Source organism: Hemitrygon akajei, chromosome 8 (assembly GCF_048418815.1).
Source record: "Hemitrygon akajei chromosome 8, sHemAka1.3, whole genome shotgun sequence".
In the NCBI taxonomy this organism is placed as follows: domain Eukaryota; kingdom Metazoa; phylum Chordata; class Chondrichthyes; order Myliobatiformes; family Dasyatidae; genus Hemitrygon; species Hemitrygon akajei.
Window position 1 is genome coordinate 156174321 of NC_133131.1, and position 14758 is coordinate 156189078.

Genomic DNA, 14758 nt, shown 5'->3' on the forward strand with positions numbered 1-14758 from the left:
TTCGCCACCGCCGCCAGCAGCCCATTCCATGCACTCACCACTCTCTGCGTAAAAAACCTACCCCTGACATTTCCTCTGTACATACTTCCAAGCACCTTAAAACTATTCCATCTTGTGCTAGTCATTTTAGCCCTGGGAAAAAGTCTTGACTATCCACACGATCAATGCCTCTCATCACCTTATACACCTCTATCAGGTCACCTCTCATCCTCCGTCGCTGTCCTCCAACAACCGCAACCCTCCAATCCTCCGGAACCTCTCGCATCCCCATTGATGATGCAAAGATCATCGCCATGAAAGGTCATCAAAGAACATCAAAGATGTTGAATCCTTGTGGGTTGAGTTAAGAAACTGCAAGGGTAAAAGGACACTGATGGCAGTTATATACAGATCTCCCAACAGTAGCTGGGATGTGGACCACAGATTACAACAGGAAATAGAAAAAGCGTGGCAAAAGGGCAATGTTATGATAGTCATGGGAGATTTCAACATACAGGTTGATCGGGAAAATTAGGTTATAAATGGATCTCCAGAGAGGGAGCTTGTTGAATGCCTATTAGATGGCTTTTTAGAGCAGCTTGTCATTGAGCCCACTAGGGATCAGCTATACTGGATTGAGTGTTATGTAATGAACTGGAGGTGATTAGGAAGCTTAAGGTAAAAGAAGCCTTAGGAGCAAGTGTTTGCAACATGATTCAGTTCAACATGAAATTTGATATGTTGAAAGTAAATGACACAAGGGGACGCGGACAATGGACCCAAATGCAGGACGCAGGCACTGAAGTACTAGGGGCAGGACAGGAACAACTAAAGGATAGAACAAGATGGGGAGACCGTGGCATGCAAAGGTGATCCTGGGGTTCAGAGGGTTCGTGGCGAAGGCAGGTCCTTGGAGTTCATGGCAAAGGCAGGTCCTTGGCTAGGCTAAAGGATGGGTCTATGGGACAAGGAATGCTGGGAGGATAGCCCCCTGGGCGGGCCGCATTACTTCTGGGCAGGGCCCGGCCTCCCAGGCAGGAACACGGGGCCTGGGCAAGATGCGGAGCACCTGGGCAGGTTGCAGGGCACAACCTGTCGGAAGAGAGGGGTAGGAAAGGGTCAGAGTCCCCCGCCGGGCAACGACAGTCCAGCCTGCTTACCCGACGGAGGCAAGGGATCGGAAGGGAGCTTGGTCCAGGGTGACTACAAGAACGGACTTACAGAGCTAGATGATTAACAGTGGGTACTCCAAGCTGGGGTCGAAACAGGATAGCCAATAAAGATCTCTTTACTACCCTATCTACCTGTGACGCCACTTCTAGGGAATTATGTATCTGTATTCCCAGATCCCTCTGTTCTACTGCACTCCTCAGTGCCCTTCTACCTTGGTTTTTCCTTCCAAAGTGCAATACCTCACACTTGTCTGTATTAAACTGCATCTGCCATTTTTCAGCCCATTTTTTCCAGCTGGTCCAAATCCCTCTGCAAGCTTTAAAAACCTTCCTTACTGTCCACTACACCTCCAATCTTTGTATCATCAGCAAATTTGCTGATCCAATTTGCCACATTATCATCCAGATCATTGATATAGATGACAAATAACAATGGACCCAGCACTGATCCCCTGTGGCACACCACTAGCCTCCACTCAGAGAAGCAATCCTCCACTACCACTCTCTAATTTCTCCCATTGAGCCAATTGATGCCAATTGAGTCAATTGATGGAAAATTATAGATAGTCAATGGAAATTAAATGTAGGTAGTCAATGGAAGGGATACTTAGATAGTCAGTGGAAAGGATATTCAGATCATCAATGTAAGGGAAACGTTGGATGTCAATGGAAGGGGAATGTAGACAGTCAATAGACAGGAAATGGAGACAGTAAATAGAATGGATATTTTGACAGTCAATGGTAGGGATATTTGGACAGTCAATATAAGGGATATTTAGACAGCATCAATGGAAGGGAGATACAGACTGTCAATTAAAGTGAAATGTAAAGAGTGCATGGAAGGGAAATGTAGACAGTCAAATGAGTTGAGATGTAGACAGCCAATGGCAGCAAAATGTAATCAGCGTCAAAGGTGGGGAAATACAAAGAGTCAATTGAGGGGAAATGTTGAAACTCAATTAACGGGAAAGTAGACAATCAATGGAAAGGAAATGAAGATAGTCAATGGAAGTGAAATGTAGATGGTTAATGGAAGGAGGATGTGGACCAACAAATGAAGGGAAATACATACAGTTATTGGAAGGGATATATAGAGAGTCAATGAAAGTGAAATTTGTACAGTTAATGGAAGGCAAATTGAGACAGTCAATTCTCAGGAAAAGTAGGCAGTCAATGGAAGGGAAATGTAAATGGTCATTATAAGGGAAATGCTTACAGTCAGTAGAAGGGATTTGCAGACCGTCAGTGAAAGGCAAAAGTAGACAGTCAAAGGAAGGGAGAGGTGGACAGTTAGTGGAAGAGAAATGTGGAGAGTCAGTGGAAGGGAGATGTAGACAGTCAGTGCAAGGGCAATGTCAACACTCAGTGTAAGGTGATGTTGACAGTCAGTGGAAAGGATACGTGGAAAGTCAGAGGAAGGGAAACACAGGCAGTCAGTGGAAGGGATATGCAGACCATCAGTGAAGAGAAATGTAGACAATCAGTGAAGGGAAATGTAGACACTCAGTGCAAGGGAAATGCAGACAGGCAAAGAATGGGAAATGTAGACAGTCAGTGGGTGAGAAAGGTAGACATAGTAAGTGGAAGGGAAATGTAGATAGTCGATCGAAGGGAAAATTTAGACAGGGCATGGAAGAGAATAACCAAATATAAAATGAACACCACTGGTCTTCAGCATCAGTTGACTGGACAGTCCAATTTCTCAGGCAAGGCTGCATGCAAGCAGGCAGCGTAACATTGTTGTGCTTTGCTGAACTCTTGACAAGTACAACAACAAAAAGAATGGACTTAACTGTCATCACACTGAGATAATAATTAGCTGACGAGCATATTCATAAGTGCAGCTGCCAAATCTGCTCTGCTGTGGAATCTATGCTTGTGACAGTCAGAGGAAAAAAGGTACTGACTGGCTCAGGTAAGGAAAATGCATACAGAATCAGTGGAAGGGAAGTATAGACAGAGTCAGTGGAAGGGAAATGTAGACAATTTGTGGAATGGAGCTTTGGATAGAGTCAGTGGAAGGGAAAAGAAGACAGTGTCAGTGGAAAGCTAATATAGGCAGAGTTGGTGAATAGGAAATGTAGGCACTTAATAAAAGGGAGATGTCGACAAGCAGTTAAAGGAAATGTAGACAGTCAAGGATGGTGAATGTTGACCGAGTCAGTGCAAGGGAAATGTATACAGAGACAATGAAAGGAAACTTAGACAGTGTCTGTGGAAGGGAAACGTAGACAGAGACAGTGGAAGGGAAATGTAGACAGTCCACAATGGGAAAAGTCATTGGAAGGGGAATGAGGACAGGTTCAGTGGAATGGAAATGTTGTCAGAGTCAGTTGAAGGGAAATGTATACAGTGGCAGTGGGAGGGAAATCTGGACTGAGTCAGTGGTGGGAATTAAAGACAGAGTCAATGGAAGAGAAACATCAGCACTAATGGAGGAGAGCTGTTGACAGACAGGAGAAGGGAATTATAGACAGAGTCAGTGGAAGGGAAATGTTTAGAGAGACAATGGAATGGAATAGTAGACAGAGTCAGCTGAAGGGTAAATCAAAACAGGGTCAATGGAAGAAAATTATAGGTATAGTCAGCAGAAAGGAAAGGTAGATAAGGGAAATATAGACAGAGTCAGTGAACGGGAAATGTAGGCACTTAATAGAAGGGAGGTGTCAACAGGCAGTGAAGGAAAAGATATACAGAGACAGTGGATTGGAAATTTTGAGGAATCGATGGGAGGGAAATATTGACTGAGTCAGTGGAAGGGAAATGTAGACACTCCATGGATGGGAAAAGTTGACACAGTCATTGGAAGGGAAATGTTCACAGAGTCACTGGAATGTGAAAATAGACAGGGTCAGTGGAAGGGAGATGGAGACAGAGCCAGTGGAAGAGTAATGTAGACGGAGTCAGTGGAAGAGAAAAGTTGGCACTTACTAGAAGGGAGATGCTGACAGGCAGTGTAAAGTAAAGAGTCAGTGGAAGGGTAATGTAGACAGAGACAGTGGAAGGGTAATGTAGACAGGCAGTGTTGGGAAAAGTCAATGAAGTCATTGAAAGGGAAATGAGGACAGAGTCAGTGAAAGAAATATTGGCACTTAATGGAGGGGAGATGTCGACAAACAGGAGAAGGTAAATGTGAACAGACAGTGGAAGGGCAATGTAGATAGAAACAGTGAAGGGAAATTTAGACAGTGTTTGTGGAAGGGAAATGTAGACAGTCCATGGAAGAGAAATGTTGGCATTTAATGGAAGGAAGATGTTGACAGGCAGTAAAATGTAAATGTGAACAGTCAGTGGAAGGAAATATGGACAGTGTCAGTGGAAGAGAAAAAAGACAGTCATTGGAAGAGAGATGTTGGTACTTAATGGAAATGAAATGTCGATAAGTAGTTGAAGGTAAATATAAACAGTCAGTGGAAGGGAAATACAGAGTCAGTAGGAAGGAAATGTAGACAAAGTCATTGGAAGGATATGTAGAGAGAGTCAGAGGGAAGAAAATGTAAGCGTCTAACGGAAGCGATATGTCAACAGGCAGTGGGAGGGAAATACAGACAGTCATTGGATGGGAAAATTCGACAGTCAGTGGAAGAGAAATGAGGAGAGAGTCCGTGGAAGTGAAATGTATACAGAGACCTGTGAAGGGAAATTTGTACAGTGTCTGTGGAAGAGAAATTTTGACAGAGTCAGTGGATGGGAAATGTCAGCGGATTCAGTAGAAGGTAATTGTACATAGAGAATGGAAGGGAAATGTAGACATATTCAGATGAGGAAAGATGACAACAGAATCAGTGGAAGGGAAATGTCAACTGAGTTATTGAACGAGAAATGACGACTGATTCAGTGGAAGGGAAATGTAGTGAGAGTCATTGGATGGGAAGTTAGGCAGAGTCAGTGGAGGGGAAATGTATATACAAAGTCATAGGAAGTGAATTCTAGACAGAGTCAGCGGTCGGGAAATGGACACAGTCAGTGGAAGATAAATGTAGGCACAGTCAGGGTATGGGAAATCTAGATGGAGGCAGTGGAAAGGAAAATGTGAATGGAGTCAGTCGAAGGGAAATGTAGACACAGTCAGTGGAAGGGACATGTAGACAAAGTCCCAAACAGGGTTGTTAACTGAAAGTCTAAAATGGAAAACAATGCCAAGAGCACGGCTGAAAGGATTAACTAAACAAGACAAAAACCGTTGGTCTTTAGCATCAGTTGCAATGACAATCCAATTTCTGAGGCAAGGCTGAATGCAAGCAGGCAGTATAACATTGCTGTGCTTTGCTCAATTCTCAACAAGTGCAACAACAAAAAGAAAGAAGTTACCGTAGATTCCGGACTACAGAGCGCACCTGATTAAAAGCCGCTGGCTCTAATTTTAGAAATAAAATCAATTTTTTACTTGTAAAGGCCGCACCGGATTTTAGGCCGCACCAGATTTTCGGCCGCAGGTGTCCCACGTTGTAATATGAGATATTTACACAGAAAGATATTACACGTGAGGATTTTTTAACTTTTAATTAAATCCATATGGTAACAAAAACAAATACATATTGCAAATGCTTTTTTTCAAACCGTGCCTGTAACGCGGCTACTTTTAAATATACGTTGTGTATACTTCTTTACTGAACAACATTCCAATATCTCCTAATGACTGGTAAAAAATATATATACTGCAGCCTACCAGGAAAAGTTATTGATCGCCTTTAACTTAAAAGCAGCGTTTTGGCTCCGCCGCTCCCCCCCTCCTTTCCGTTTATCGCAAACTGGTTTCCCACAAGACACGGCGAAACCGGGTGTGACGTCATAGCATCCCGCGATGTAGTACAGAAAACAAATATAGTTAAAACTCTTCTAACTTTAACTAGAAAATGAATTACTAAGCGAAAATATTATAAACTAAATAACTGCCATAAAGGCAGCACAATGCTTTTCTTCGAGTGTTTTCCATGTTGATGAGGGTGAGTACAAATGACTGATTTACAATAATTTAATTGTGAAAGTGCGCTTGATTTATCGTACAATTTCATTGGACCTCTGTGAACTACTCATCAATTTTATTGGTCTACTGTTACGAGGCAAAATGTTTACGAGGCGGCATGAAAAAAAATAATGCATTAGCCACTCCGTATTAAAGGCCGCAAAGTTCAAAGCAGTTCAAAATGTGGGAAAAAAGTAGCGGCTTAAAATCCGGAATCTACGGTAAATAGAATCACACTGAAACAATAATTAGTTAAAACGTACATATTCATGAGCTCAGCTGCCAGTTCTGGTGCGCTGCTGAATCCATGTTTGTGACAGACAGTCAATGGAAAGACAGATTCAGTGGAAGGGAAATGAAGGCAGTCAGTAGAAGAGAAATGTCAACAGAGTCAATAAACAGGAAATGTTCACAGAATCATTGGAAAGGTGATGTAGACAGAATAAGAGGAAGGGAAATGTATATAGAGACAGTGGAAGGGAAATGTGTACTGATACAGTGGAAGGGAGATGTTGAAACTGTCAGAGGGACAATAATGTCAACAGAGACAGTGGAAGGGAAAGGTAGATAGAGTCAATTTATGGGAATTTTAGACAGAGTCAATGGAAGGGAAACATTGTCAAGGTCAGTGGAAGGGAAATGTAGACACTTACTAGAAGGGAGAAGTCGACTGGTAATGGAAGGGAAATGTAAACAAGCAGTGGATTGGAAAGGTCGCCAGAGTTAGTGGAATGGATATGAACACTGTTCAGTGGAAGGGAACTTTCGACAGTGTCTGTGGAAGGGATATTTAGCCAGAATCAGAGGAATGGAAATGAATACAGAACACTGGAAGGGAAATGTTGACAAAGTCAGTGGAAGACAAAGGAGGAAGATTCAGTTGAAGGGAAATTTAGACAGTTAATGGAAGGGAAAAAGCAGAGTTAATGGATGGAAAATGCAGATAGAATCAATGGATGAGAAATGCAGACAGATTTAATGGAAGGGAAATGAAGGCAGTCAGCTGAAAGGCAATATAGACAGAAAATGGAAGGGAAAAGTGGACAGCATTAGTGGAAAGGAAATATATAAAATGATGAGATGCATTGATGGTATGGCTTTGTCCCAGGGCTGAAATGGCTAACATGAGGGGGCATAATTTTAAGTGCTTGGAAGTAGGTACAAGGGGGATGTCAGAGGTAAGTTTTCCACACAGAAAATGGTGAGTGCATGGAATGCACTGCCAGCGAAGGCAGCAGAGGCAGATACAATACGGTCTTTTAAGAAACTCTTCAATAGGTACAAGGAGCTTAGAAAAATAGAGGGCTATACTGTAGGGAAAATCTAGGCCGGTTTCAAAGTAGGTTACATGGTCAGCACAATATTGTGGGCCAAAGGGCCTGTAATGTGCTGTAGATTTTCTATGATTCTATGTTTCTAATATCGACAGAGATAGTGGAAGGAGTAGGTAGATAGAGTCAGTGGAAGGGAAATGTAGACAGTCCATGGATGGGAAAAGTCAACAGAATCATTGGAAAAGAAATCAGGACAGAATCAGTGGAAGGGAAATGCATACGGAGACAGTGGAAGGGAAATGCATACGGAGACAGTGGAAGGGAAAAGTAGACACTTAATGGAAAGGAGATGTTGACTTGCAGTGGACCTGCAAAATCAAAAGAGTCAGTGAAGGAAAATATACAGAGATCAGTGGAAGGATCATTTAGACAGAGTGAGTGGAAAAGAAATGTAGACTGAGTCAGTGTAAGGGAAATGTTGACAGAGTCATTGGAAGGAAAAGGGTGACAGTGTCAGTGGAAAGGAAATGTTGGCAAAATCAGTGGAACTGAAATGTCAACATAGTCACTGGAAGGGAACATATACTGATACAGTGGAAGGGAGATGGTGAAACTGACAGAGGAATAGCAATGTCAACAGAGCCAGTGGAAGAGAAATGTAGACAGAGTCGGTGGAAGTGAAATGCTGACAGGCTCAGTGGAAGGAAGATGTAGACAGAATAAGTGGAAGGGACATGTATACAGAGACAGTGGAAGGGAAATATAGACAGGGTCGGTGGATTGGAAGTGTGGGCAGACTCACTGGAAGGCAAATGTAGGCACTTGATGGAAGGGAGATGTCAACTGGCAATGGAAGGGAAATGTAAACAGTCAGTTAGACTGGAAAGGTTGCCAGTCAGTGGAATGGGAGAGTAGACGTTCTGTGGATAGGAAGAGAAGACAATAAATGGAAGGGAAAAAGTAAACAATGTCAGTGGAAGGGAAATGTTGACAGAGTCAGTGGAACAGAAAAGTAGACAAAGTCATTGGAAAGGAGATGTAGACAGTATCAGTGGAAGGGAAATGTACACAGATATGAGGAAGGTAAATTTAAACTGTGTCTGTGGAATGGATAGTTAGACAGAATCATTGGAAGGGAAATGTTGACAGAGCCATTGTAAGTGAGATGTAGATGGAATAAGTGGAAGGGAAATAGAAACAGAGACAGTGGAAGAGAAATGTAGATAGTCATTGGACTGGAAATGTCACCAGTCAGTGGAGTGGAAATGAACACAGATCAGTGGAAGTGAAATGTAGACAGAATCAGAGGAAGGTAAGTTTAGACAGAGTCCATGTAAGGGAAATGTAGGCACTTACTAGAAGGGAGATATTGATTGGTAGTGGAAGGGATAAATAGACAGTCAGTGGATGGGAAAGGCTGCCGTAGTCAGGAAATGAGGAAGATTCAATGGAATACACAGCTCAGTGGATTGAAATTGAGACAGAGTCAGTGGAAAGGGAGAATAGACAGTCTGTGGATAGGAAGAGAAGACAGTAAATGTAAGGGAAAAGTAAACAATGTCAATGGAATGGAAAGGTTGACAGGTTCAGTGGAATGGAAATGTGGTCAGTGAATGGAAGGGAAATGTCGACAGAGTCAGTGGATGGGAGATATGGATGGAATAAGTGGAAATGACATGTATACAGGGACAGTGGAAGGGATATGTAGACAGTTGGTGGACTGGAAAGGTCACCAGAGACAGCAGAATGGGATTGAATGCAGATCAGTGGAAGGGAAATTCAGACAGAGTCATTCGAAGGGAACTGTTGACAGAGTCAGTGGAAAGGCAGAGTAGATGGTCTCTGGATAGGAAGAGAAGACAGCAAGTGGAAGGGAAAAAGTAAACAATGTCAGTGGAATGGAAATGTCAACAGAGTCAATGGAAAGGAAATGTCGACGAAGTCATCAGAAAGGAGACGTAGACAGGGTCAGTGGAAAGGAAAGGTAGGCACTTAAAGGAAGGGGGATGTTGACTGGCAGTACAAGGTAAATGTAAACAGTCATTGGACAGGAAAGGTCACCATAGTCACTGACGGAGAAATGAGTAAGATTCAATGGAGGGAAATGTACACAGATCTGTGGAAGGGAAATTTAAATTGTGTTTGTGGAAAGGATACTTAGACAGAATCAGAGGAAGGTAAGTGTTGACAGTCAGTGGAAGGGAAATGTCGACATAGTCAGTGGATGGAAGACTTCAACAGAGTCAGTGGAAGGGAAAGGTAGACAGAGCCATTGGAAGGGAGATGTAGACAGAATACAGTGGCATGCAAAAGTTTGGGCACCCCAGTCAAAATTTCTGTTACTGTGAATAGTGAAGTGAGTAGAAGATGAACTGATCTCAAAAAGTCATAAAGTTAAAGATGAAACATTCTTTTCAACATTTTAAGCAAGATTAGTGTATTATTTTTGTTTTGTACAATTTTAGAGTGAAGAAAAGGAGCACCATGCAAAAGTTTGGGCACCCCAATTGATTTGAGCTCTCAGATAACTTTTACCAAGGTCTCAGATGTTAATTAGCTTGTTAGGGCCATGGCTTGTTCACAGTCATCTTTAGGAATGGCCAGGTGATGCAAATTTCAAAACTTTATAAATACCCTGACCCCTCAAACCTTGTCTCAACAATCAGCAGCTATGGGCTCCTCTAAGCAGCTGCCTAGCACTCTGAAAATTAAAATAAATGATGCCCACAAAGCAGAAGAAGGCTATAAGAAGATAGCAAAGTGTTTTCAAGTAGCCGTTTCCTCAGTTCATAATGTAATTAAGAAATGGCAGTTAACAGGAACAGTGGAGGTCAAGTTGAGGTCTGAAAGACCAAGGAAACTTTCTGAGAGAACTGCTTGTTGGATTGCTAGAAAGGCAAGTCAAACCTCCATTTGACTGCAAAAGACCTTCAGGAAGATTTAGCAGACTCCGGAGTAGTGGTGCACTGTTCTACTGTGCAGCAACACCTGCACAAATATGACCTTCATGGAAGAGTCATCAGAAGAAAACCTTTCCTGGGTCCTCACCACAAAATTCAGCATCAGAAATTTGCAAAGGAACATCTGAACAAGCCTGATGCATTTTGGAAATAAGTCCTGTGGACTGATAAATTTAAAATAGAACTTTTTGGCCACAATGAGCAAAGGTATGTTTGGAGAAAAAAGGGTGCAGAATTTCATGAAAAGAACACCTCTCCAACTGTTAAGCACAGGGTGGATCGATCATGCTTTGGGCTTGTCTTGCAGCCAGTGGCACGGGAAACATTTCACTGATAGAGGGAAGAATGAATTCAATTAAATACCACCAAATTCTGGAAGCAAGCATCACACCATCTGTAAAAAAGCTGAAGATGAAAAGAGGATGGTTTCTACAACAGAATAATGATCCTAAACACACCTCCAAATCCACAATGGACTACCTCAAGAGGTGCAAGCTGAAGGTTTTGCCATCACCTTCACAGTCCCTCGACCTAAACTTTATCGAAAATCTGTGGATAGACCTCAAAAGAGCAGTGCATGCAAGATGGTCCAAGAATCTCACAGAACTAGAAGCCTTTTGCAAGGAAGAACGGGTGAAAATCCCCCAAACAAGAATTGAAAGACTCTTAGCTCGCTGCAGAAACCATTTACAAGCTGTGATACTTGCCAAAGGGGGTGTTACTAAGTACTGACCATGCAAGGTGCTCAAACTTTTGCTTCAGGCCCATCTCCATTTTTGTTATTTTGAAACTGTAAAAGATGGAAATAAAAAAGTAATCTTGTTTAAAATACTAAAGAAATGGATCATCTTTAGCTTTATGTCTTTTGGAAATCAGGTCATCTTTTACTCACTTAGCTATTCACAGTAACAGAAATTTTGCCCAGTGATGCCCAAATTTTTGCATGCCACTGTAAGTGGAAGGGACATGTATACAGAGACAGTGGAAGGGAAATGTAGACAGAATCAATGGATGGGAAATGTAGACAGTCAGTGGATGGAAAGGTCGCAAGAGTCAGTGGAATGGAAATGAAGACAGTCAGTGGGAGGGAAATGTAGACAGAATCAGAGGAAGATAAGTTTAGACAGAGTCCGTGGAAGGGAAATGTAGGCATTTAACGGAAGGGGGATGTTGCCTGGCAGTATAATAAATATGTAGACAGTAACTGGACGGGAAAAGACGACAGGTTTAGTACAAGGGAAATGCAAACAGATCAGTGGAAGGGAAATTTCGACAGAGTTAGTGGAAGGGAAACTTCAACAGATAATTAGAATGGAAATGTAGACTGAGTCATTGGAATGGAGATGTGGGGAGTTTCAGTTGAAGGGAGTTGTAGACACAGTCATTGTAAGGGAAATATAGAGAGAGTCAATTGCAGGGAAATGTTGACAGAGAATGGATGGGAAAGGTAGACGTTGTCAGTGGATTGGAAAAGAAGTCAGAATCAGTGAATGGGAAGTGTAGACAGTAGAAGGGAAATTTAGGCACTAAATGGAATGGAGATCTCCACAACAGGTGAAGGGCAATGTAAACATTCAATGAAAGCGAAATGTAGACAGTCAGTGTAAGGAATAGGTAGATTGATTTGGTGGAAGGCAAATGTAGACAGAGTTACTGGAAGGAATAGCTAGATATACTCCGTGGAAGGGAAATGTAGAGTCCTCAGATGTCGACCAAGTCAACTGAACAGAAATGAGGACAGAGTCAGTGGAAGGGAACTGTAGGCAACATCCCAAACAGGACCGTTAACTAAAAGTCTCAAATAGAAATTGATGCTAACACCATGGTTGAAAGGAATATCTCAGTATAAGATAAATACCACTAGTCTTCAGCATCAGTTGACTCAACAGCCCAATTTCTCGAGGCAAGGCTGCATGCCAGCAGGCAGCATAACGTTGCCGTGCCTTGCTCAATTCTCAACAACTGTGACAACAAAAAGAATGGAGTTAAATACCACACCACTGAAATAATAATTAGCAGACACGTGCATACGCATCGGCACAGCTGCCAAATCTGCAGTGCTGCTAAATCCATGCTTCTGACAGGCAAAGGAAAGACACTCAGACAGAATAAATGGATGGGAAATGAAGGCAGTCAGTGGAAGGGAAAAGTTGACAGACAATGGCAGTGAAACTGAGACAGTCAACGGATGTATTGAGAAAGTCAGTGTAAGGGAAAAGTAGACAGTCAGCAGAAGGGAAATGCAGGCAGTGTCAGTGGAAAAGAGGTCCTCAGTAGATGGAAGATGTAGACAATCAGTGGAAGGAAGAAGTAGACAGTCAGTGGAAGGGATAGGGTGACAGAGTTATTGGAAGGAAAATAAGGGCAATTAATGGAATGCAGATGTCAACAGGAAGTGCAAGGGAAATGTAGACAGAGTCAGTGGAATGGAACAGTATACAGAGACACTGGAATAGAACTGTATACAGAGTCAGTGAAAGGGAAATGCAGGCACTAAATGGAATGGAAATATCAACAGGCAGTGGAAGGGAAACAAGTGCAGTTAGTAGAAGTGAAATGAGGAGAGTCAGTGGACGCGAAATGTAGGCAGAGTCAGAGTATTGAAAATGTAGCCAGAGACAGTGTAAGGGAAATGTAGACAGATGTGGACAGCGTCAGAGGAAGAGACATGTAGGCAAAGTCCCAAACAGGACTGTTAACTAAAAGACTCAAATGGAAAAATGATGCCAACTGACTGAAAGGAATAACCAAATATAAAATGAACACCACTGGTCTTCAGCATCAGTTGACTCGACAGTCCAATTTCTCAGACAGGACTGCATGCAAGCAGGCAGCGTAATGTTGTTGTGCTTTGCTGAATTCTTGACAAGTGTAACAACAAAAAGAATGGAATTAAATTCCATCGCACTGAAATAATAATTAGCTGACATGTGCATATTCATGAATGTAGCTGCCAAATCTGCTGTGCTGCCGAATCCATGCTTGTGAAAGACTGTCAAAGGAAAGACATGCGGATAGTGTCAATTAAAGGGAAACGAAGACAGTCAGTGGAAAGGAAAAGTTGAAAGAGTCATAAGTAGACAGACAGTGAAGGGAAATGTCGACAGAGTCAGAGGACAGGAAAGGTAGACAGGGTCAGTGGATGGAAATAGTAGAGAGTTAATAGAAGGGAGAAACCAGAGTGAATGGAAGGAAAATGCAGATAGTTGGGGAATGGTTGGGGAATATCGGTAGAGTCAGTAGAAGGAAAAAGTGGATAGTCAGAGGAAGGGAAAAGAAGACAGAGTTAGAGGACAAGAAATTTAGGCACGTGATGAAAGGAAGATGTTGATAGGCAGTAGTAGGGAACTGTGGACACAGTCAGTGGAAGGGAAAGTCAGACAGAGCCAGTTGAAGGGAAATGCAGTCAGAGTCTGTGGAAAGGAAGTGTAGACAGGATCACTGGAAACAAAATGCAGACATGGTCAGTGGAAGGGAAATGCAAGCAGAGTCCAGATGGGAATTGCAGACAGTGTCCCTTCCTTCAAATAAAGCCCATGTGTGGAGAGAGAGACACTGGAGCTGGCCGATCGGTCAGATACTGTACTTCAATGCGATCACGATTTAGAGGGAAAGGAACACAATGATAGCGAGGCCAAACAGTGCCGTTAACTAAAACTCTCAAATGAAAAACGATGCCAACAATGAAAGGAATAACTAAATATATGACGCCTTGGTGGGGGGGGGGGGTGCATGGTTGACAACCTGCCCCTGCATTTCTAATGACTAGCACTGTTTATTGTTCTTGTGCTAAAATGCTTTTATGTGATTATGGTGGGAAGTTCCCGTTCACTTATTGTTACTTTGGGTTATACAGTTATTCGCTTGTGTGTTAGTGGGTCACCCCAAATGTAACCGGGGTGTGTGATGGTCATCTCCACCACCTGTATAAGACTCATTGGGTTCACTGTCCGGGTCATCGTGCCCGGTCTGTATTGCCTTTATCAAAATAAAATGGCTGATGAGTTAGCAAGTTTCCTCATCTGTCATTACAGTCCAAATGCCCACTAGCTTGTGTCAGGAGCGGGATGCTAAATTGGCTACGAGATTGAAGAGCTACGACATCGGATGAGTGCCTTAAGACCAGGGGAATAAGATGAGGGACTGAACAGTATGCCTCCCCGGCACCCACGGGCAGGGCTCATGAAGACAAGACCCGAAGAGAGGACCTGGGAACTGAGCATCGTGCCCTCCCAGGAGCGAACGTACCGAGGCTCCCCAACCTGGGAAACAAGAGGAGCGCCTCACTTGCCCCCTTCGCGACCTGCACTGGGGAACCCAGAATGCTGACGCATTGGAGGATGTGCACCACGGCAGACGCCGCCGGAGGAACGGGAAGACCAAAGGACCTCGAAGATTTGCGCTTCA